Genomic DNA, 24,675 nt, shown 5'->3' with positions numbered 1-24,675 from the left:
TTTCAAGGCAGTCACCCAGGACATGCATCAATGAAATGAGCTATACACAGCCTACATAGACCTTGAAAAGCCCTTTTCCAACATCCCACACACATGTTGTATCCACAAAATCAACAACCTGTGCATAAACATGTATGTCATCTGATGGATTGCCAACTGGGGCACAGATAGATCCCACACAAGGTAAGAATTGTGGTCTCCTGTTCAAGCTGGTAACAACTGCTGTCCCCCATGGCTCAGTCCTGGGACCCCTCCTGTCTGGTGTATACATTTCAGAAATACAGTCAAACACAAGGGCTATGTTTAGCAAGGTTTGTGGATGACTGCAAAAAGGTTGTTATAATCAATGTTTGGGACAACAGAGGCATCCTTAAAAAGGGTCTCAGTCAGACAGATGTGGTGTCAAACTTATGGGCACAAGCTACAGTCATACAAATGCCACATAGGTGCCAACACCCTAAATATGGAGGTAATAATAAGGGATCTATTGACACATGTGGATAGTCATCACTACTTCCAGAAACACATTCACAAAGTGGTTAGAAATCATGCTATATGTTCCCACAAACTGCCACGGTCTTTGCATGTAGGTCAAAGGAGGTTCCCTCTACTCATCAGTCATCAGACCCATTATAGAGTACCACAACACACTTGCGATGAATCTGACTAGGCACCTTCAGCAGCTGGAAAGACCACTGACGTACCTCAACAAGAGCATTACTGGCCTCAAGCAGTTGCCCCATGCAACAAGACTGAATTTAACTCAATCTGTACTCTGTTGCATACTGTCTACTCAGGTGATCTCTGCCCAACAGACAGGTCCATGTCCAATGCAGAACGGATGTACATGTGCTATCTGAAGTAACCCCAAGCTCACTGTACTACATGCTCTAAGGATATCATCATCACAACAATAAATAGAACATGTTGGAGGGATACATTAATAACTCACAGACTTCCCTTTTTTTAGAACAGGCTCCCTCCCAACCTACATTAAGCTTAGTCCCTCACTGGCACTCTTCCAGAGGAGCCTTGATGAGTGTATGTGAAACTGAACTGTCACACCATGGATCACTTCATCAGCTCTGCTACACAGAGGCCTAGGGAACTAACTCCATGGGTGGTGATAGCTGCACACTCTGGCCATACTAATATATGCCTTCAGGCAGATAGCCTATTACCTACCTATGTACATATATATATATATATATATATATATATATATATATATATATATATATATATATATATATATATATGGTTCCCTATCAGAAGCCTGAAACACTATAAGCCTGAAAATCAAAATCCTGAAAACTATAGACTGAAAGTTCAAAATCCTGAAAGCCCAAAATCTTGAAACTCAAAATCCTGAAAACACAAATAATGCTAATATGTCACTATAAAGACACTAATATCTACCAACTGACCCTGACCCTAACCCTAACCGTAAGGTCCATCACTATCGCACACTCACCTGACCGCCCTAACCTAACTCACTTAAACCGCTAACCCCAATATTTGTCACTATTGCATACATGCCTAACCTGCACCCTAACCCTAACTCACTTAATCCGCCCCTAACCCTAACATAAAACCAACCGCACACTTACCTGAACCCAACGCATGACCCAACACCACAGGGCTAACAATAGCAAAGCCAAATGACGTCAGTATGTCCATTTTGTGTTTTCAGGATTTTGAGTTTCAGGATTTTGGGCTTTCAGGATTTTGAACTTTCAGTCTATAGTTTTCAGGATTTTGATTTTCAGGCTTATAGTGTTTCAGGCTTCTGATAGGGAACCATATATATATATATATATATATATATATATATATATATATATATATATATAGATAGATATAGGGGGAACACAGTATAATAAGCCAAAGATGGATGGGCAGAGATGTGTGTAAGAGGGTGACCATCACAGGGAGCCATCCAGGACTGTCCCACCCAGCACACATCCCAATGGCACAAAAGACATGAGGTGCACATCTCACCCAGTGTACATAACAGCCACCAGTATCTGTAAGCATTACAGTGTATGTGGTCCATGTGCCTGCTGTACAACATGATGATACAATGAAGTACACATCTACTATCTGTAGACATGTACCTGTCACATAGTCTACTACATACCTATGAACCTATCTTCAATAAGGCATATGTTAGCCTAGGCAAGTTGTGCAGTTTTCACCACCCCATTGGGTAGTCTCCCAAGCCCTCGTTCTAATAGTTAGTACCCTAAGCCCCTTTCTAGTGGGGCTGCTGATGTGATGGCTGGTGTGAATTGTCTGTTTCCCATCCACTCATCAAGGTTCCTATTGAAGAGTGTCAGTGAGGGGCTCTGTCTGATGTACATTGGGACTCTGTTCCACAGTAAGGCAAGTGTCTGGAATGGTACTCTATCCCACCAGCATGTTGTATTCATTGTTGTGATGAGGTTCATATCCCTGGAGTGTGTAGGGTGACTCAATTTTGTTATCTGTAGATGGACCATGCTCAGCAGTTATGTGTGGGACATGGCTCTGTATGTTAGGCAGAGTGTGCCTCTGAGTAGGCGGTACGCAACGAAGAACAGATTTAATTTTACCAGTTGTGTTGCATAACACAACTGTTTGAGGCCAGTAATCCTCTTGGTGAGGTACCTCTGTGGTCTCTACAGCTGCTGGATATGTGTAGTCGAGTACATCCAAAATGGTGCATTGTACTCAATGATGGGTCTGATGACTTAAGAGTAGAGGGCCACCACTACCTTTTCGGATCCTGATGCAAACCCTTTGTTGATTAGGTGGGCCACATAGGATTTCGCAATCACTTTGGCAACATGGTTGTCAAAGGAAAGATGACTATCTACTTGTGTCCCCAGATCCCTTATTACCTTGTCAGTTTTAAGGGGGTAACACCTATGTGGTAGTTTGTGTGTACTTTGTTTTCACCAAAGGGGATCACTATGCATTCCTCCACATTGAGCTTGAGGCCATGATTCTGGCACCACACATCTGTCTCATAGAGTCTCTTCTGGAGAATATTTGTGTCATCCGGGGAATCTATTATGGCAAACACTTTACAGTTCCCAGCAAACTTAGTCAACCACAACCCTCCTGTGTTGGCATGTACATTTGAGAAGTCTATACCAAACAGGAGAGACCCCAGAACTGAGCCCTGGGGCCATCAGTTGTTACTGGTGTAGAGTCTGACATGTAGGCAGCAACTCTTAATTTGTGGAATCTATCTGTGAGCCAGTTTGCAATCCATCTTGTGATGTATGGATTCATGCCCTGACTGGGGAATGGTGTCAAAGGCTGTAGTGAGGTATAGGTAGGCTGTGTTGAGCTCATTTCAATCATCTGTAGCCTGGGTAATGGTCTCAAAGAAATCCACCCAGTTCAGGAGGTATGATCTGCATATGATGAAGCCAAACTGGGTGTGCTCAACTGTGTGAAGGTTCACAATCTCTTTATTGTTGACTTCCATTATGATTGGCTCCATTGCCTTAAAGATCAGACTCATCAGGCTCATAGAGCATGAATGCCGAGGGGTTTTTGTGGCCCCACCCCTGTGGAGTGTGAAGAATGTTGCTGTGCAACATTCTATGGGTACATATCCTGTAGAGAGCATGTAGAGAGAGGTGTAGGTATCCTTGATGAATATGGATACATCCCCACCCTATGTGCTATGATCCAGGTCCTGATACTGGAAGGTATGGAATGAGTAGAAACATGGTAGTGCTGATGTGCTCTTTGGAACCTTGAACAAGGTTTCTGTTACTGCATATATATCAATATTCTCCATACTGAGATGTGCATCAAGTGTGTGCATCTGGAGGCTGAGACTTCTGGCAATGAGTTGCATTTAGCTAACTTTGTGGTTATTTGTGTTGGTTATGGGGTTTGGTTTGTCCTGAGTGACCGGTGATCCACACCTGAAGTCAACGCCTCATTAGTCCCATCTGACCATAAGCTGATTACCCTACATATCCACATTCTGGACCCACCCCCCATTAAAGAAACCATTTTAAAAAATGTCTCCAAAGTCAACTTCATGCTACTTAAGACAGAAGTGCTGAACTTCAGGACACCCATGCAGATGGAAGATACTGTTACGACTACTGAAGCCTTCACAATTGCACTTTATAAGCACTTACATGAGTGTATGCATCGTGCTATCCCAAACAGAACCAAGATGCTATCCTCCAAGAAAAGGAAGCCAATCTGGTGGTCCCTGCCATAAACAAACTCCACAACAGAAGGAAGAAACTGTTGCAAAAGATGGTAAAATCCCATGAGTGGAGGAGCTCCCTGGTCAGCCTCAGGAAGAAGCTGTGATCCCTGATAAAATCCTCCAAAGCTAGTTATGAAAACAAGGTTGACACTGATTCTAAAGACAACCGCAAAGCATTCTATAGCTATGACAAGAATCTCAATGGCAACACTCAGATCTGCTCTGAGTTACAGCACAATGGCACTAAATATACAGACCCAACTGATATTGCCAACAGCCTGGCAGATAGGATCAGTCCTAACTTTACCCCCCTCTCACCCATGAAAGAGCACATCTCTATACCGGAAGAATGCAAAGTTGCTGTCATCATGGCTGCACAGGTAAAAACCACTCTCCAAAGCCAGGAACACAGCATCCATGGGACCAGATTATATCCCAGGCTGCGTTCTACACAAACTACAGAATGAACTGGTACTACACCTACGTACCATGTTCAGTCATAGCCTCACCTCAGGATTTGTGCCTGCTGAATGTCGCACATCAATGGTTATCCCACTACACAAGGGGGGAGCCACCACGGACCCCGGGAACTAGCGCCCCATTAGCCTGATGAGCCTGGTCTGCAAGGCCATGGAACTTATAAATCTCCAAACTCTGGACCACAACCATTTTGGGTTTGTAAAAGGCAGATAATGTCTCCTAAACCTGATAGACCTTTTTGAAGCAGTCACCAAAGCCGTAGACAAGGGTAAGGTGGTTCACACAGCCTATCTAGATCTTGCCATGGCTTTTGACACCACCCCCCACTCTGGAATTATGGATAAACCCACTAAACTAGGTATAAATCCCTATGTCAAAAGATGGGTTGCCAACTGGCTCACTGACACAACCCACACTGTGAAAGTAGCAGACTCCAAGTCTGACTTCAGACCAGTGACAAGTGGAGTACCACAGGGTTCAGTCCTGGGTCCTGTCCTGTTTGGTATCTACTTCCCTGAAGTACAAGTTAACATGGAAGGTCTCTGGCTAATGAAGTTCCCAGATGACTGCAAACTAGGAGCCATAATCGAGACTACTAATGATGTGGACATCCTACAAAAGGTCCTCACTGAGACAGATGCCTGGTGTCAAAGTCATGGCCTCAAGCTCAATGCCAAAAAGTGCATTGTCATCCCCTTTGGTAAAAACACTGTACCCATGAACTAAAACATATGTGGTAGTATACTTAACACCGAAGGTGTGATAAGAGACCTTGGGACACAGGTGGACAGTAGACTCTCCTTTGATAATCACATCACCACAGTACACAGGAAATCCTTCTACATGGCACACCTCATCACAAAAGGTGTCTCATGCAGAATAAAAGAGGTCATTGTTCCGCTCTACTCATCAGTCATTAGATCCATTGCCCCTTTTGCTATGTACCTCACAAGACATCTACAACAACTGGAAAGCCTGCAGAAATACCTCACAAAGAGGATTAGCGGCCTCAAATACATGCCATACACAGACCGTCTCAAAACACTACCTTGTCTCAGGACCCTCACTACAGCTTTACTCTGTCACATATCGCCTACTCAGAGGTGATCTCTACCTAACATACAAAGCTGTGTCAAACACAGAGCTGTTGGACATGCTCCACTTAAAGAAATACCAATCCCTCCGAGCGTTGGTCCCAAAACCCAGACTGAAATACAAAAGGAGGGGGTGTATCCATTTTTATAAAAGATACCCACACCTCCAGGTTAGTGGCACAGCACGAGGCCTTGGAGACCATGCAAGTGCAACTAACATTGGGCAAAGCTGCTTATCAGATCGTAGCCTGCTATAGATCACATACCTTATCTCAGGACCCTCACTCGGTATTCCTGAGAACACTGGGAAATATAAAGGTCCTACCAAACACCATGATATGAGGAGATTTCAACTACCTAAATATTGACCGGGAGAATTACTTGAGTACGAAATCCTTTGCCCAATGCTTCCTAGAGTTTATAAACTCAAACGGCCTGGAACAGCTAGTCACCACACCCACTAGAGGTGACAACATACTGGACCTGATCACCACCAACATGGGGGATCAGTGTTCCACAACAGAGGTAAACCCTTCGCTGGTAATATCAGATCATGAAGCAATCATACTGGACATCCACATCAGAGGTAAACCCTTCGCTGGTAATATCAGATCATGAAGTAATCATACTGGACATCCACATCCCCCCCCCCAGTCAACAAAACCACTGTGAAAAACTTTTCAAAAGCAAACTTCACACTTCTCAAGACCTAAGTGGAAAGTTTCAAAGCCCCCTTGCTACAGTATAATGCTATCCAATCTGCAGAATCCTTTACAAGTGCATTCTATGAGCATCTACAGGGATGCATGGATCGAGCCATCCCAATTAAAACCAAAACTCAGTCCTCCAAAAAGAAGAGACCAATCTGGTGGTCCTTGCCCATAAATAAGCTATACAACAGAAGGAGGAAACTAACACATGATAGAGCAAAATTCCAAAAAGGAAAGGCATCACTGATCATTATTAGCAAGAAACTACGATCGCTCATAAAATAATTCAAGTTCAGTTTCTAAAGAAAAATTGCCAATGAATCTAAAGATAACCACAAAGCCTTCTTTAGCTATATCAAACATTTAGGTGGCAAATCTCAGATATGCTTTCAGCTACTGCAAAATGGCAAAAAATACACTGAACCAACTGACATTGCCAACATCCTGGTGGACAAGTTCAGTGCAAACTTCACCCTCCCTCACCCCCGAAAAGGCCCGTGTCCATCCCAGAAGAATGCAGAGCCCCAGACTTCATGGACATGCAGGTAAAAACAGCCCTCTCCAAAGCTAAGAACACAGCATCAATGGGACTGGATGGTGTCCCAGGTTGCGTTTTACACGAGCTCCAAAAGGAACTAAACCCTCACCTACATTCACTGTTCAGACTCAACCTTACCACAGGCTATGTACCCAAAGAATGGCGAACAGCAACAGTCATCCCGCTCCACAAAGGTGGTGCCACAACAGAACCTGGGAACTATCGCCGTATAAGCCTGACCAGCCTGGTCTGCAAAGCTATTGAGCAAATTATCATGGAACTCATAAACAGAGACATTGGGAACCTCCAGATACTGGACCCTACCCAATTTGGCTTTGTTAAAGGCAAATCCTGCCTCTTAACCCTAGTTGACTTCTTTGAAACAGTTTGCCAAGGCCAGAGATGAAGGGGAGGTAGTCCACACAGCCTACCTGGACCTCACTAAGGCCTTTGACACCATTCCCCACTCTGGCATCATAGACAAGCTTACCAGCTTGAACATTAAACCCTATGTCATGAGATGGGTGGCCAACTGGCTCACGGATAGAACACACATGGTCAGAGTTGCAGGTGCCATGTCCGACTCTAAACCAGTCACAAGTGGCATCCCACAGATCTCGGTCCTGGGACCCCTCCTGTTCAGTATATACTTCTCTGAGGTACAGGCAAGCATGGGAGGACTATGGCTGACCAAGATCCCAGATGACTGCAAACTGGGGGCTATAATCGACTCTCTGGCTGACACAGACATCCTCCAGAAGGGTCTTACAGAGACAGATACCTGATGTCAAAACCATGGCCTCAAGCTGAATGCCAAAAAATGCATAGTCATCCCCTTTGGAAAAAACAAAGTGCCCATGAATTACCACATAGGTGGTAATCCACTAGGTACGGAAAATGTAATTAGGGACCTGGGGACCCAGGTAGATAGTAACCTCTCCTTTGATAATCACATTGGCAAAGTGGTTAGATATTCCTTCTATGTAGCCCACCTAATGACGAAAGGGTTCACCTCTAGATCAAGAGAGGTCATTGTGCCCCTCTACTCATCACTCATTAGGCCCATAATAGAGTACAATGCCCCATTTGGTATGTACCTTAATTGGCACATGCAACAGCTGGTAAGACCATATAAGTACTTCACCAAGAGGGTCATGGGCCTCAAAGAGATGCCCTATGCAGCTCAACTAAAGAAACTCCAGCTCTACTCGGTTGCTTACTGCTTGCTCAGAGCTGATCTATGCCGGACGTATAAGGTCATGTCCAACCCAGAATTAATGGACATGCTCCACCTCAAGAAAAACAAATCTCTTAGAGCCACACGCTCCAGTGAATTAAACCTCAGCAAAGCAATAAACAGGATGTGCTGGAGTGATAGATTCCTGTCCCAGAGACTTCCCTCACTCTGGAATAGAATCCCAGTTGATGTTAGGCAGAGCCCCTTGCAGACTCTCTTCAAGAGGAATCTTGATGAGTGGATGGGAAATTGTAAATTTACCCCTGGGATCAGTTCAGTGGCCCTGCTGGACACAGGTCCAGGAAACTAATTTAAAAGGGAGGCGAAAGCCAACACATTCTGGCTAGGTTTGTAAATGCCCTTGGGCAGATAGCCTAGTACCTACCTATGAACCTACACACTCTAGGGACCTAAATCTTGTCACCACAATAAACAGAACATGCCAGAGGGATAGATTCCTGTCCCACAGACTTCACATACCCCAGAATAAACTACCTATCTATATCAAACAAAGCTCCTCATTAGCACTCTTCATGGAAAATCTTGATTATTGGATGGGAAATAGGAAATTCACCCTGGGGATCACTTCTGTGTCTCTGCACGACAGTGGCACAGGAAAATAAATTTCTTGGGTGGCAAAAGCCAGGGTACCTTTTTGGCTGGCCTTGTATAGGCCCCAGGGCCGATAGACTAAAACCTACCTATGAACCTATGAACCTTTGAGCCTTGCCTAAAAAAGGTAATATGGGGACAGCACAAGCCTTGGCCAGTATTCAGAAGCATAGGGGTGACAACTGCAAACCATCTGTAGTGAAGCAACAAGGCTTGTCTATCATGTCATCACAGGCAGACAGAGACTGGATTCCCTTTGAATGACACCAGAAGCTCAGCCAATTGTCGAAGTTTATCATCTTTCTGTTATATTGCACTATGATGTAGGTGAAGGTAAGATGCTACTCAAGGTTTGACCCTGTGTGTGCCAGCATGTGGTGCATCAACCCATATATGATATGGTCATGGCCTATGCATACAATACACTCACAATACACCTAGTATGATAAGCCTGCTGAGGTTAGCAAATGTGAAAAAAATCCTTGTGCAGACTGTCAGCAAGTAATGTCTGTATCACACCCTGTAACTCCATATTGCTTGCTGAAGTGTAAAGATGTACTTAGTTTGGATTAAGAACACTGCACTTACCAACTGTGTGTGTGTGTGTGTGTGTGTGTGTGTGTGTGTGTGTGTGTGTGTGTGTGTGTGTGTGTGTGTGTGTCTCCCTGAGGAGGAGCAACCTTTTTGGAGACTTCTCAAACACCTTAAAAGTGGTATACTCATCTTTGTCAAGTCCGATGATGTCACCATCCTACAAATATACCTGTGAAAAGTTGAAGCCCCATTCATGTATATAGTGCATTGTATAAATGTGTACTGCTATCATATCATAATGTCGTTAGGTAGGGGTTTGAATCCTGCACTTGCCAACTGTGTGTGTGTGTGTGTGTGTGTCTCCCTGGGGAGGACTAACCTTTTTGGAGACTACTCAAACACCTTAAAAGTGGTATACTCATCTTTGTCACGTCCGATGATGTCACCATCCTACAAATATACCTGTGGAAAGGTGAAATCCCAGTAATGTGTATAGCACATCATGTAAATGCATACTGCTGTAGTATCATAATGTAGTTAGGTAGGGATTTGAATCCTACACTTGCCAACTGTGTGTATGTCTCTCTCAGGAGGAGCAGCCTTTTTGAAAACTACTCAAACACCGTAGAAATGGTATACTCATCTTTGTCAAGTCCAATGATGTCACTATCCTACAAATATACCTGTGGAAAATTGAAATCCAAGTAATGTGTATAATGCGTTGTGTAAACGTGTACTGTTGTAATATCATAATGTAGTTAAGTAGGGGTTTGAATCCTGCACTTGCCACACCAGTGTATTTGAGTGTGTGTGTGTCCCTGGGAAGGCACAACCTTTTTGGAGACTACTCACACACCTTAAAAGTGGTATACTCATCTTTGTCAAGTCTGATGATGTCACCATCCTATAAATATACCTGTGGAAAAGTGAAATCCCAGTAATGTGTATAGCACATTGTGTAAATGCATACTGCTGTAGTACCCTAATATAGTTAGGAAAGAGTTTGAATCTTACACTTGCTGACTGTGTGTGTCTGTGCACCAGGTGTGTGACACCATTGGCCAATGAGGAGTGGATTTTGATTTTTCTAGTGTATGACATATCACAATGACAACTGTATGTTCATTACACATGTAAGGTAGCTGTGGGGCAAATCCATATGCATACATGTGACCTCAAGTATTTCATAGGTGGGTACTCTGCTTTCTCCATGAACACATGTGTTATCTTTGCCAGAGCATGCTGGCACTTTCCAGACCTTAGGCCACTTCTGTATGCTTGTGACAAGCTTAGCCACTGCAGTGATCCCTGGGCTACGGCTTCCGTTTCACATCGACTCATCACGGTTTCTATTGAAGAATGTGAGTGAGGGTTTATGCTTGAGGTATATTTGAAACCTGTCCCAAAGCAAGCAAAGTCTGGCAAAGATGACTAATCATTATAGGTATGCAACAACCTCTGTGGATCTGCATGCAAAGCCTTTATTGCTTATGTGCTCCACAGAGGGATTTCTGGTGGTAATCCATTAAGTACAGAAGAAGTAATTAGAGATTTGGGGACCAACGTAGATAGTAATCTCTCCTTTGATAATCATGTTGCCAAAGTGGTTAGAAAGACCTTCTATATAGCCTACCTTATCACGAAAGGGTTCGCATCAAGATCAAGAGAGGTCATTGTGCCCCTCTACTCGTCACTCATTAGGCCCATAATTGAATACAATGCCCCTTTTAGGATGTACCTTACCCGACACCTGCAGCAACTGGAGAGACCCCAAAAGTACCTCACCAAGAGGATCATGGGCTACAAACAGATGTCCTATGCAGCTCGACTAAAGAAACTCCAGCTCTACTCAGTTGCTTACCGCCTACTCAGAGGCGATCTATGCCTGACGTACAAAGCCATGTCAAACCCAGAATTAATGGACATGCTCCACCTCAAAAAATCCAAGTCCCTTAGAGCTACACACTCCAGGGACCTAAACCTCAGCACAAAAATAAATAGGACATGCTGGAGGGACAGATTCATTTCCCAGAGGCTCCACTCATTCTGGAATAGAATCCCAATTCATGTTAGACATAGCCCCTCGCTGACCCTCTTCAAGCAAAATCTGAACGCGTGGATGGGAAATCGCAAATTCACCCCTGGGATCTCTTCTGTGTCCCTGCTAGACAAAGGCACAGTAAACTAATCTTAAAAGGGTACCTTCTGTGACCTACTTTACAGAGGCACAGTAGGCTAATCTAATAGGGAGGCGGAAGCCAAATACACTCTGGCTAGACCTATAAATGCCCTAGGGCAGATAGCCTAGTATCTACCTATGAACCTATGAACCTATAAAGAAAAATAAAAGAGCACAGCGTTGCGAGTCCACAATCTTGATTTAATATAAAAAATAATAAAACAAACAGGTTAAGCACTTTCATCAATAAGTATGACTTCTTCAGAACAAACTGCCATTATGAACTTTACATTTAAATACAAGTTGCTGGTCTGCCATTCATTCTGAACAAACCAATTCCATTTAAAAGTCATGTTTTCTTAAAAAGTGGTAGTTATTGTTACAACAAGTTAGTTTATATAACAATCTGCAGCACCTGTTCCTCCTATGTAGGTAAAACAGAGAGAATGTTCAAAACTAGAATATATGAGCATCTCTATGATATCAGAAATAAAAAAGATACTAATGCTTTATACAAGCATAGCATTATATGTGATGGTTATCTATGCTTCAAGTTTGGTATACTTGAATTTGTAACTGTTGAAACAAGGGGTGGGGATTGGCAAAGTGCATTATACAAGAAAGAGTTATTGTGGCAGTTAAGATTAGCTGCTGATTATCCACCTGGGCTCAATGAGCATATTACTATAATGCCAATTCTCAAAGAGAAGGCAAATCAAATCTAGTAATGTTTATAATGTTTGCTATAACTAAGTGTTTTTCTGTTAGTATTTTTGTACTAATTTTGTACTCTTTTAAGGTTATGTTATGTGGACATGGTTAATTATGGTGAAATTATCTATTTTATTGAAATTATTTCTTGCTTGTATACTTCAGTATGTCCTCTTCCCATAAATGGAATTGGTTGGTTCAGAACCAATGGCAGACCAGCAACTTGTATTTAAATGTAAAGTTCATAATGGCAGTTTGTTCTGAAGAAGTCATACTTATTGATGAAAGCGCTTAACCTGTTTGTTTTATTATTTTTTATATTAAATCAAGATTGTGGACTCGCAACGCTGTGCTCTTTTATTTTTCTTGGTTTGGTGTGAGCACTTATAGCACCAAATTGTTTTACATTGTTTGGTCTTCTTGGTGCTGGTTACTATGGGGTCCCCAGAATCGTTTAGTCTCTCTCCCATAGTGGATTCAGGTCAGGCTGATATTATCTCCTTGAAGAATGATGTGGCTGAACTGAAGGGAGAGCTTACTAGGCTTATAGAACTTTTCACCCAGCCTAGTAAAAAAGATTTGGACTGTGATGTTGCTTTGGTTGGCTCTAAAAAGGGCGATGGAGCTGTTGCTGGTAATGCTTTTTGTTTTGATGGTTCTAATTCCTCTTGCTGCTTTAAGAAAATGGATGACGTCATCACGGCAGCGCAAATTCATAATGGTGGTGAGAGAAGGCGTTCTCCTTGCAACGCTAACAGTTTTATCGAATTATGTGATGTGCAGGAGCCTGTTCATTGTAATAATGGGCATTTAAGTAATTGTGTGGTGCAGTTTGAAGGAGAGATCGAACCTGCATCATTGGACTTTCATAACATGAAGAAAACTTGTCGCAAGGAAGGTTTGCCTAAAGGTACTGTTCATACTAATATAAATAGCAAGTTTTTAAATGGTAACAACTTGTGCACCAGTAATAAGGTTACTGGAAGAAAGGAATTTTCGAATTCTAATAGAAACTGTGTGTCATGCAATTGTAAAGAAGCTGCAACGCGTGGGTTTCCTCTGGGTACTCCGGTTTCCTCCCACATTCTAAAGACATGCTTCTGGAGCATTTCTCCTCGGGCCTCCGCTGAAAACAGGATCTGTGGAACCTAGTCGGACTTTCCCAGTCAACAAATGTTAAAATAAAAAAAATAAAAAAAAAAACTTATAAAAATCATGAACATTTTGATAACTTACTTCATAAGCATTTTGTTTTTTCTGGTACAAGCCCACAAAGAAGTAATGGAGTATCTGTGAACAGGAAAACTGGACAATATAATTTTGAATCATTGAGAGACATGGTTTATACCTTTGAGAGGAAATTGTTTAAACTGAAAATGTGTCAAATGGAAGTATGTTATTTAAATGAATGTATTAAAAGAGAAATAGCTCCACAGGGATTAAGAGTTTTTAAATTTCCTTATGGAATACATTATGATGCTGGTATTGTCAAGATATATACTAACATGTTCAACAAATGGAGTTTGGAACTATTAGACAATACTGTTTCCTTTTATGAGGTAATGGAAACTAGGTTATGTGATGAAGTAAATGTATTAAATGAAAACATTGTCACTGATTTGCTGTTTGAGCAGTATGAAAAATTGTATTATAAAGTTATTAGTAGGGTAGACCAAAAATGTGATGGTATCTTTAAGAAAAAAATCAAAAAGTTGGATAGAGATGTTAAACAGTATCAAGCCCATAAAGTATATCCTACTGAAAATCTAGTTTTCCATGAAGGAGAACATGGAAAAGTTAAAAGTGATGGGAACAACAGGGTAGCACCCAATAATAATTGCAATTTTGAAATGGGCAGTGGGGAACTAGTCCCTGAATATTCAGTTGATTTTCAGGATTTTCCGCTTCCCAGACACTCAAAGAGAATAGTAAATCGCAGACAGGGTGTGTACAAAACTTACAACAGGACAATGCAGTAAAATCAGGAATATGTCAAGTGCAAGTTCCTGTAACCGAAATAGAATGTTTTGATAATATACAATTCAGTTTCATTGGCTTTAATATATACAATTATTCTGATATTCCCATTACAACAGATCTTTTTTCTTTATTTTCGAAGGGCTTTAAATTTGTTCCAACTAAAATACCTGACATAGCTGGAGTAATGGTTGACTTGCAGTTATATTTAAGAAAATTGAATTTGAGCATCTTGTTTTCAGGGTAGTCCCCTAGTGTTGTGTTAAAAGATACTCTTAAAAGAAGTAGCACCTTTAACCCTCCTTTGCATCCTCTGGTTGCTGCTTATGAAAAGTTAGTAAAAGATGACATATAAAGTTTGGGGAGAGAAAAGAAGATTATTCAACAATTTAACTTATAATGAGAAACGTTTACTAAACTGCTTAAAGGATGACAAGGTAATAAGAATTATGACTCCAGACAAGGGTGGTGGAGTTGTTCTATATAGGACAGAAGATTACATCAATGACATGCAAACAAGGGAGCCCGCAGGATTTTTTGCAGGGGGGTGCAAACCCAGAGCCCCACCCACATAGCTCACCCCGCCCCCTACCAACACAGCCCCGCCCAAGTCCACCCACCCAAGCCCCGCCCACACAGCCATTCCAGTGTCCCATTACTTGGCTATTTCTCCCCATTTACTGTAGACACTATTCAAATATGTGTGCATACTGTGTTCTGCTTTAGTTCTACAATGATTACAGGCAGTTGGATTTAAATTTACAACTTTTATTTCAAACATTATAGCCCAAACACTGAGACATTTACTAAACCTAAACAAAGCAATAGTCTTTCAATGAAAACAGACTTGGCATTAAAGCTTCTCTACTTTGAAACTCACATTCAATGAAACGGCATTGAAACCCACATTCAAAGAAAATGCATCTGGCCAGTGGCAGGTTATTTACCTTTGAACTGTTTAAGCAATAGGCTCCTTAGCACCATTTAGGGCCATGCAAAAGTTATTTGCTTTACCTGATTGTATTAATTATAATATATAATTGAATTATATCCCTTGTATTATACAGCAACACTTGTATATTTCAGTGTTTCATCTACAAATTCAGTGCCTGCTGCCATCAAAGAATAAATTGCCTATGTTAAATTAAAAAATGGTAAGCTGGTATATTGCAATAGAAAATGGATGACAAGCTGAAAAACAGGTTCATAGTTAGGCATCTCATCCAAAGGAGGACATCCTGAGGACTGCAGCATACAAATGTATATGCTGTAGGAATAGAACCTCAAGCCTTTACATTAAGATGCAAGTATTCTACTTGTGGTGCTACTAACATAGCTTTAAAACTTTATACCACAATAGAGATACCATTTGCTAAACAAAATGGTTGCACATTGTAAATAGACTTGGCATGAGCAGCAGTGAACTTTGCTTCCCTTAAAACTCACAGTTCCTTGAAAATGCACTTGAAAATTCCACCTGCTAACTCTAACTTGGGCATTTCACTTTCTCTCTCTCTCTCTCTTACAAAGATACCACACCCCTCAAGGCTTCACCCTTAGTGCAAGAAATCTTGACAAAGCCTAAAATAAATAGGGACAAATTATAAATATGGCTCTCAGAAAATTGCAAGAGTAACAGGATTTGTGTTAGTATGCATTTTTCTAAATGACATGACATCTAAAACTGAAATGTCTCATTATTTAGCAACTTCAATCTTTTAAGAGGAATATGGGGCAAAAATCTGGACAGCTGAGGGGTATGCTACCTCCTCATACACACACCAAATAATTCTGGTCAGACTTGAATTAGTTCTGGGAAGGTTGCACTGAACGGCACCGTGCTTGATCTGAAGTGGGTGAAATCCTGGTAGCTAGAGATTGCAGCTCAGCAATGTGGAGCATTAAAGCATTTTTAGCAGAGCATTGTTTCATCACTACCTATTGTGTTTGCACATAAGCTGTAGTCATTTCAAACATTTGCCTTTTTTTGATTACTACAGAGTACATTTACCCACCAGAGCTATTGTGTTTTGACTTCATTGTGGAGCTAGTTGTTGCAGGGCTTGGCTTTTAAGTAAGGTAGCAATGCTTATTTACCATATACCATTAAAGCCACCCAACTACAAGTGTACTAACACAGACACTGCTATAAGACACTGGTCTCCAATAAAATGTAATAAGCTTCTGAAAATACTGTAATCCTGTCCTTATTACAAATACTGTCATATGCATTTCAATACCCAAGGCTTATACATTATCTAGCTATGTAAATATTCTCTGCATGGCAACGAAAGGCTTTCAATGCTAGCAATTCTTTAACAATATGCTTACTAAAGCTTACTTGCATCTTATCTCACCTCCAAGCTACCTGATGTTCATTAAACCATGGCTACTTAAACAGAGCAACAGGACACTGTGATAGCATGCAGTTCCTGAATAAGAAGCATAAATCAACAGTATAAAAATCTGATAGAAAACCAGAACATTTTGCAAAATCAAGGACAGATGAAAAGCCACGGTCATATTTGTGATCTACCTTGGATGGGGAATACTCTGCACATACTGCATAACTGCTTCTTGCCTTCCTTGGACACATCCGAGCCACTACAATGGGGCTGGGGTGCAATAAGTATGTCATAATTTGAAGGCTCTGACACTCCTACCTCTCAACTTCAGAGCAAGAAATCTGGACAAATACATAGAACTAGAAGTGGGACACAGGCCCAATATAAGGCCAATTTTTAAATATTGCTCTTATTAACTTAATAGAACAGGTAGATCTTGCATTAGTACAAATTTTCTGAAGGGTATAAAATCTGAAACTCAAATGTCTGCCATTATTTTCTAACTTCAATCTTTAATGACTTGCCATTAATTTGCCAGAAACCACAATTTTATGAAAACAGACCAAAATGGGATGCAAAATACCTGTCAAAAAGGACACCTTTTAATATTAACAGTTAACTTGAAGCAGCTAACAAAATAAGAGCATCCACATGCATTTCTGAAATAAAGGTAATCTACAACTGATCATTACAGTTATAATTGTAAACCCTCCACATTTTCTTCCAAAATTACCATTTTGGAGGAGGCATTATTGGGAGAGCAAGAGCAACATTTTGAGCCAGAATTGGGGACAATTGAGATGTTTGGATATTCCTAATCTACAAAGTGATTTGCACGCACCTCTCAACCTCTTTATGCAGGAAATCTGAACAAGGCCAAATATGTTGGGAACATAGAAACACTACTGAAAATTGCTCTTATATAAACTTAGTCTTGCATTAGCATGCATTTTCTGAAGGTTATGACATCTGAAACTCAATGTCTGTCATTTAATGGCTTCATTCCTAAATGATTTGCTAGAAAACCACAAATTTTGAGAAACAAACCAAAAATAAGCAGCAAATATCTATTAATTCTGCAAAGATATGGACTACTGAGAGGTATAGTTCAACGGGGCTGTCTGAGTTTGCTATCCCCCTCACAAAATCATGGTCAAATGGAGCCCCCCTGCAGCCATTCCAATGTCCCATTCCTTGGTTTTTGCCCCATTTTCCATAAACACTAATGTGCATACTGCTTTACTTCATGATGATTTAGGATTTCATTTGAAAGTTATTTTGCATTTTACAGCACAAACCCTAATACACATCTGTTAAAGCAATGCAGTCTCAATGAAAATAGACTAACATTAATACTTCTCTGCCCTTGAAACTCACATGCATTGAAACAGCACGAAACCCACTTTCAGAGAAAATACATTTTGCCAATTGCAAATATTAACTCTGGGCTGTCTTCAAAATCATAGGCCCTCGAACATAACATACACATGCTCTTTGATACACCTTCCTGACTGTATTACATTATATTCCTTGTACAATACAGTTGTTAAAGGGCATTTTAAATTTATTGTTTTGAAAATTTTTCCAGTAAACAAAGAAACAAAAGCATCCACCAATGACAAAATTGCCCAATTCAGAACATTTCCATCATAAAGTCTACTCAAGTCCACCAGTATCAGTAAAAATACACAATCTCTGTAGTAAAATCCACATTGAAGAAATTTGTATAATATAGAGGTTGCTGCTAAAACACTTTATATATGTCATTGTTTAATCTACAAATAAAGTGCCGTTACCTGAAGAAAATTGATTGCCTGCATGCATGCAAAAAAAAAAAAAAAAAGTAATACAATAGTAGAGAATGGATAGCAAACTGTTAACAGGTTCATAGTTACTAGGTATCTTTGCCAAAAGGACTGCATCCACCCCTTTACAACACAATACAGCATCAATGCATTTACCTACTGCGGGTAGAATATCTGTTGTGCTATTAATGTAAGCAGACTAAACATAATCAGCACTAAACTTTTGCTCCCCTGCAGCTCTCAGCTCCTTGTAAAATCACTCAGCTGTATCTCTGAACTTTGCAGCACAAGAAATCTGGAAAAGTCGAAATTTATTAAGGCCAAACAACATTTTAAACATTGCTTGTATAATGTAGAATAAAATGCTGCATTACCACCATACATTTCACTGTGAACCGGACCCCATAAATCAGCTGTTTTGAAGACTGAAACTTTACCATTTAGTGAAACAAAGCCAATAATACATTCAGTGAATTCAGTTCTCAACCTCTTAGCAAATAACACCCGGACAAAGCCAGTAATGAGAGAATATAGCCCCAAAATCAGTTCTTACCATAGCTCTCAACATAATACCTGAAAAGTCAATACTGGGTGAATACAGCCCCAAACATATTCTATTGAAATGTGTCCAAGAATATAACCAAATAATAAGGAAAATCCTGAAATATTTTGGTGGTGGAGGCTCTTGCCACTTGGGCCCAAGGTACAGCCACCATGTACCTGGGGCATTTACACACACACACACACACACCCCATCTTTCCTGCATAATCCCTGGCTGCATAATCCATCTTCCTTACATCTTGTCTTCCTGGCTGCATAATCCATCTTCTGTTCGCTCAAATATCCTGTCTTACATAGCGATGATGTCAGCCCATGTAGTCTAGTTCACCCGCGATCTTCAAAAAAAACTGTTTGAAATGCTTAGCAGATTCCTCCTTATGTTCCAAAAATGAGATAAATATTTCATATAGCAGAATAGACAGTTACATTTATGAATATTTAATGGATAAGAGAATTTCCAGTGATGACTATGATTTTCTGCTTAACAAATATCCAAAAATTCCAGTGATTTTTGGAATACCTAAGGTGCATAAATGTCTAAAGAAACCACCATTTAGACCTATTGTAGCAGCCGCTGGCTCTAAAACTCATAATATAGCAGTTTATGTGGATAAGAAACTAAAGCATATTATGAATAAATTCCCCCATTTACTTAAGGATTCATGGAATTTCTTGGAACAGATTAGTAAAGACCTATGGTCAGTGGATACCTCTTTCCTCACTATAGATGTACAGGAACTTTTTTTCCTGTATTCCGAAAAAAGAAGGCTTGTGTCTATTTGAGGAGGTGCTTTTCAAGTATTCAGCCTTGACTACTGATGAAAATTTGCTTATATGTGAGCTAATGAGTATTATATTGGAAAACAATTACATATTTTTTGAAGGAGAATATTTTCAGCAGCTTAAGGGAGTGGCTATGGGCGCAGCTTGAGCCCCCTTATATGCGAACCTAGTCCTCTTGGGCTGGGAATACAAGTATGTTTTCCAAAATGAGTTGTTTCTCACTAATGTCACTTACTATGGCAGATTTTTGGATGATATTTTTATTTTATGGAAAGGAAGTAAAGAAAAAATAATGGAATTTGTTCAGTATTTAAATTCAACTACAGATTATTTGAAGTTTACACATCAGTTTGATGAACAGGAAATTAATTTTTTAGATACCAAGATTATCAAAGATCACAACAGTTTTAGCTCCAAAATCTACCGTAAAAACACATTTTGTAATAATTACTTGCATTATACCAGCCATCACCCTATTTACCAGAAGAAAAGTATCATAAAGGGCCAAGCCATAAGAATTGCTAGGATGACAACTGTGAGAGATGATGTTATAGCAGAATTTGGAAATTTGAGGGACATGTTTTTAGAAAGAGGGTACCCAAATGACTTTATTGAGCCTATACTCATGGATGTTCAAGATAAATGGGGTAATATATATGTACCTTTATTGGGCACTGGTGGGGATAATATTCAACAAAAACCTACAGAGGCTATATTACAGTCTGTACCCAATTTTCAGCAAGCATGTATAGTGCAGTATAATCCTTTATATTCCCAGATCAAAGGAATTTTGATAAGAAATTGGAACGTTTTTAAAACCAATACTGATGTTTTTCATACTTTGGGTGATAAACCCATTTTCTCTACGAAGGTGGGGTTCAACCTGAAGTCTTTATTAGAGATAGGTAGTAGTTGTAGTACTAAGCATGATAAAAGATGTGGAAGTAGACCATGTGGGAGGTGCTCCTATTGTTCATATATATTGCAAGATTCTTCCATTTCCCTTGACAATAAAAACAAAAGTCATGTTTTCTTAAAAAGTGGTACTTGTTGTTCCAACAAGTTAGTTTATATAACAATCTGCAGCACCTGTTCTTCCTTCTATGTAGGTAAAACAGAGAGAATGTTCAAAACTAGAATATATGAGCATCTCTATGATATCAGAAATAAAAAAGATACTAATGCTTTATACAAGCATAGCATTATATGTGATGGTTATCTATGCTTCAAGTTTGGTATACTTGAATTTGTAACTGTTGAAACAAGGGGTGGGGATTGGCAAAGTGCATTATACAAGAAAGAGTTATTGTGGCAGTTAAGATTAGCTGCTGATTATCCACCTGGGCTTAATGAGCATATTACTATAATGCCAATTCTCAAAGAGAAGGCAAATCAAATCTAGCAATGTTTATAATGTTTGCTATAACTGTTTTTGTGTTAGTATTTTTGTACTAATTTTGTACTCTTTTAAGGTTATGTTATGTGGACATGGTTATTTATGATGAAATTATCTATTTTATTGAAAATATTTCCTGCTTGTATACTTCAGTATGTCCTCTTCCCATAAATGGAATTGGTTGGTTCAGAACCAATGGCAGACTAGCAACTTGTATTTAAATGTAAAGTTCATAATGGCAGTTTGTTCTGAAGAAGTCATACTTATTGATGAAAGCGCTTAACCTGTTTGTTTTATTATTTTTTATATTAAATCAAGATCGTGGACTCGCAGCGCTGTGCTCTTTTATTTTTCTTGGTTTGGTGTGAGCACTTATAGCACCAAATTGTTTTACAACCTATGAACCTATTTCCAAAACCCTTTGGTAATGTGATTATCAAAGGAGAGATGACTTAACACATGGCTCTATGTATACATTAGCACCTGTTCCACATTTTGGGGGCTACTACCTATGTGGTACTCTGGGGATACTTTGTTTTCTAAAAGTGGCTAACTATACTTTCTTAGGCTTATAGCTTTACAGCATGAGTTTGACACCAGGTATCTATCTGTATGATACCCTTTTGGAGGATGTGTGCGTCATCTGGAGAATAAAGTATAGTCCACAGTATGCATTTTCATCAGACATGGGCAGACATATCCCTACTTTGTTTGCTTGTACCTAAGAAAGCTATATGCCAAACAGGAGTGATCCCAGGACGGAGTGCAGGTGAATACCACTTGTTACTGGCATAGAATAGTACATGGAGGCTGTAAATGTTACTGTGTGTCCTACATCTGTGCAACATTTGTCAAGCCATCATCTAACAATCATTTATGGTCAGTCTGTTGAGGTTATGTCTAATACCAGTATGTGGGATGGGTATGATTTGCTGGTGAGCTATAGCTTGGTTGTGTTGACCTCCCCTCCCTCACCTATAGCCTTGTTGACTGGCTTGAAGTCTACTAGGTGTAGGAGCCATGATCTGGCCTTTAGAGAACCTAAGTGGGTATGGTGCAGTGTTTGCAGGTTCATAATGTCTCTGTTAATGAGTTCCATAATGCTGTGCTCCATAGCCTTCCAGATAACATTGGTCTGGCTTATAGGGTGAGAGTTTCCAGGACCTGTTGTAGTTCTACCCTTAATCAATTTATGTTAACATTTGCACTGGGTGTGACGAGGGTGGACAGGTTTAAGAATAGGTATATTAGAGGGTCAGGACAGCTTTGAAGGTTAGTAGACCATGCCAGACAGGCAGGATTAAGTTGGTTTGTACATGTGCTGAGGAGGGATGCAGAGTATATTGTGAAATAGATGCTAAGGATGAAGCCGCCAGGTAACAGGAAAACAGGAATGCCTAAGATGAGGTTTATGGCTGTGGTGAGAGTAGACATGCAGGTGGATGGTGTGATAGTGCAAGATGCAGGGGCCAGGAAAAAATGATGTACTGTGGCGACCCCTAATGGGAGCATCCAAAAGGAGAAGAAGAAGAAGACGTTGTAGCTCAACCCTTGTGGACTGTGAACCCCATTACCATGTGTCATGCCACAAGTATGTAACCTGTATAAATGCCGCATCGGGACAGAGCATTTAGGTGAGTGGTGACTTCATATGTCGACTTGTGTATGACACAGCCAGGGACACTGTCCAGTACCATTGCCACTGTGGTGCGTACTTTGTTAAAGAGATGTTTTAACTAGAGTGTCTGTGAATCATCAGGTTTTACATTCTTCAGGTCTGGAAATGTGGCCTTTGTGTAATGACAGGGTGGTGAAATCTGCATTCAAACTGTCTGACAAGGAATTGGTAATGTCAGTCAGATAAGTGCACTTTGTGACCATATACATTAACTATGACCCGATCTGAGATTTCACCTGTAGATTATGAACACCACCTAAGAAAGCTTTAGTGTTGTCTTTGGAATCCTTCCCATTTTGTATTTTGAAGCTTGCCTTGTATGTTTATTGAGGGATTGTATTTTCCCAATGATACTGACCAGAGAGGTTATCCCTTCTTGGTATGTAACTCTTTTGGTACAACTTCACACCTTCTATTATATATTTAGTTCATGGCAAGGGTTCATGAGACTAATGCACTTTTACTGTATAAGTGAGAATTGCTTGTGTTTGTTATAGCACGGTCTATGCAACCCTGTAGGTGAACAGTGTGCATTAATAAAGGATTATGCAACTGGGACAGTGTTAACCTTAGTAATGCAAACCCATGATAGATGGCAACAACAGCATCACCCACAGCACAGTGTCAACCCGTGTCATACACACACATGCATACTCAAGTTCCAAAATGTGTGCAGTACAATGCATACTGGCCACCAATAGAAAGTATGGAGTGTTAATACTGGCCAATACAGGGCATGTCACCCTGCCCATGTGTCCAATATGCACGTACATGCAGACAGTGCACCTCCACCATGTTCACAAATGTACACCTGCAGACCTGTGCTGCACACACCCCACACTTACTCTCCACTATATAATGCATGCTGACACAACTACACACATCAGCCAAGTGGCATATGGGCAAGCAAAACACAACTGGAATAAACACTGGTGGAAACAATATAACATTGCTAATTACAGCTTTACTGCATCATGCCTGCTCAGCTACACCTTCAAGGATATCATTACACTTTACTGCTGACAACATGCTACACATTCAACCATTGTTATATTTTATTAAAGTCACCCTGTGTTTCAGCACCATGTTAGCCTGTTCCTGCATCAATGTTACAGATGACAGGAGGTGGCACAGGTTTCATCATATGCACAGGATGTGTTGTTGGTTTTCCATAGGCCTACACTGAGCCATACAATCGACATGTGTATGTGAGTGTGTGTGTGAGGGCCTTGAGTACTGTTATGGGCCAATGTTGATGTAATGTGTGCGGGTATGTGTTTGCCCTAGGTTTCTGGTTTATGTGTGTGTGTCTGCATGCACACAGTTCCACCATGTGGCTGCCATATACGGAGATTTGTGAGACAGCTACAGAATGTACCTGGCAGGCTTTACTGATCACTGTCTCTGGCCATGGATATGGAACCTGTGCCTGGCAGGGGTGCTACAGACAGTATCAGGTACTAATCCAGACTGGGTACTATCCGAAGAGGTTGACATATGTCCACTGGATCCAGGTCCCTGCTGGGACTGGCCAGAGCCACATGCACGTGGTCTTTTGGGATGGTCTATCGACAGCCCCCCCAACATTGCTGGGGCTGGTACTGGGACTATGGGAGCAGCTGTGACTTGCTGGACGTCCACGGCGACCTCCAGCTGCTGATGCTGCTGGCATATGTCCACATCCATGTCTCAACCATCTCGCACTGTCCTGACACATGGACATGACATTGTGGAGGACATCCAATGTCTCACCCCAACTTTTATCAATGTCCTCAGTGTAATTATGTATGGCACCTGCTAGGTCATGGA

The sequence above is a fragment of the Protopterus annectens genome, chromosome 3.part1 (genome assembly GCF_019279795.1).
Source record: "Protopterus annectens isolate FY-2018-M chromosome 3.part1, PAN1.0, whole genome shotgun sequence".
Lineage (NCBI taxonomy): Eukaryota > Metazoa > Chordata > Ceratodontiformes > Protopteridae > Protopterus > Protopterus annectens.
The sequence above is the reverse complement of the archived record's forward strand: the minus strand, read 5'-3'. Positions refer to the sequence as shown.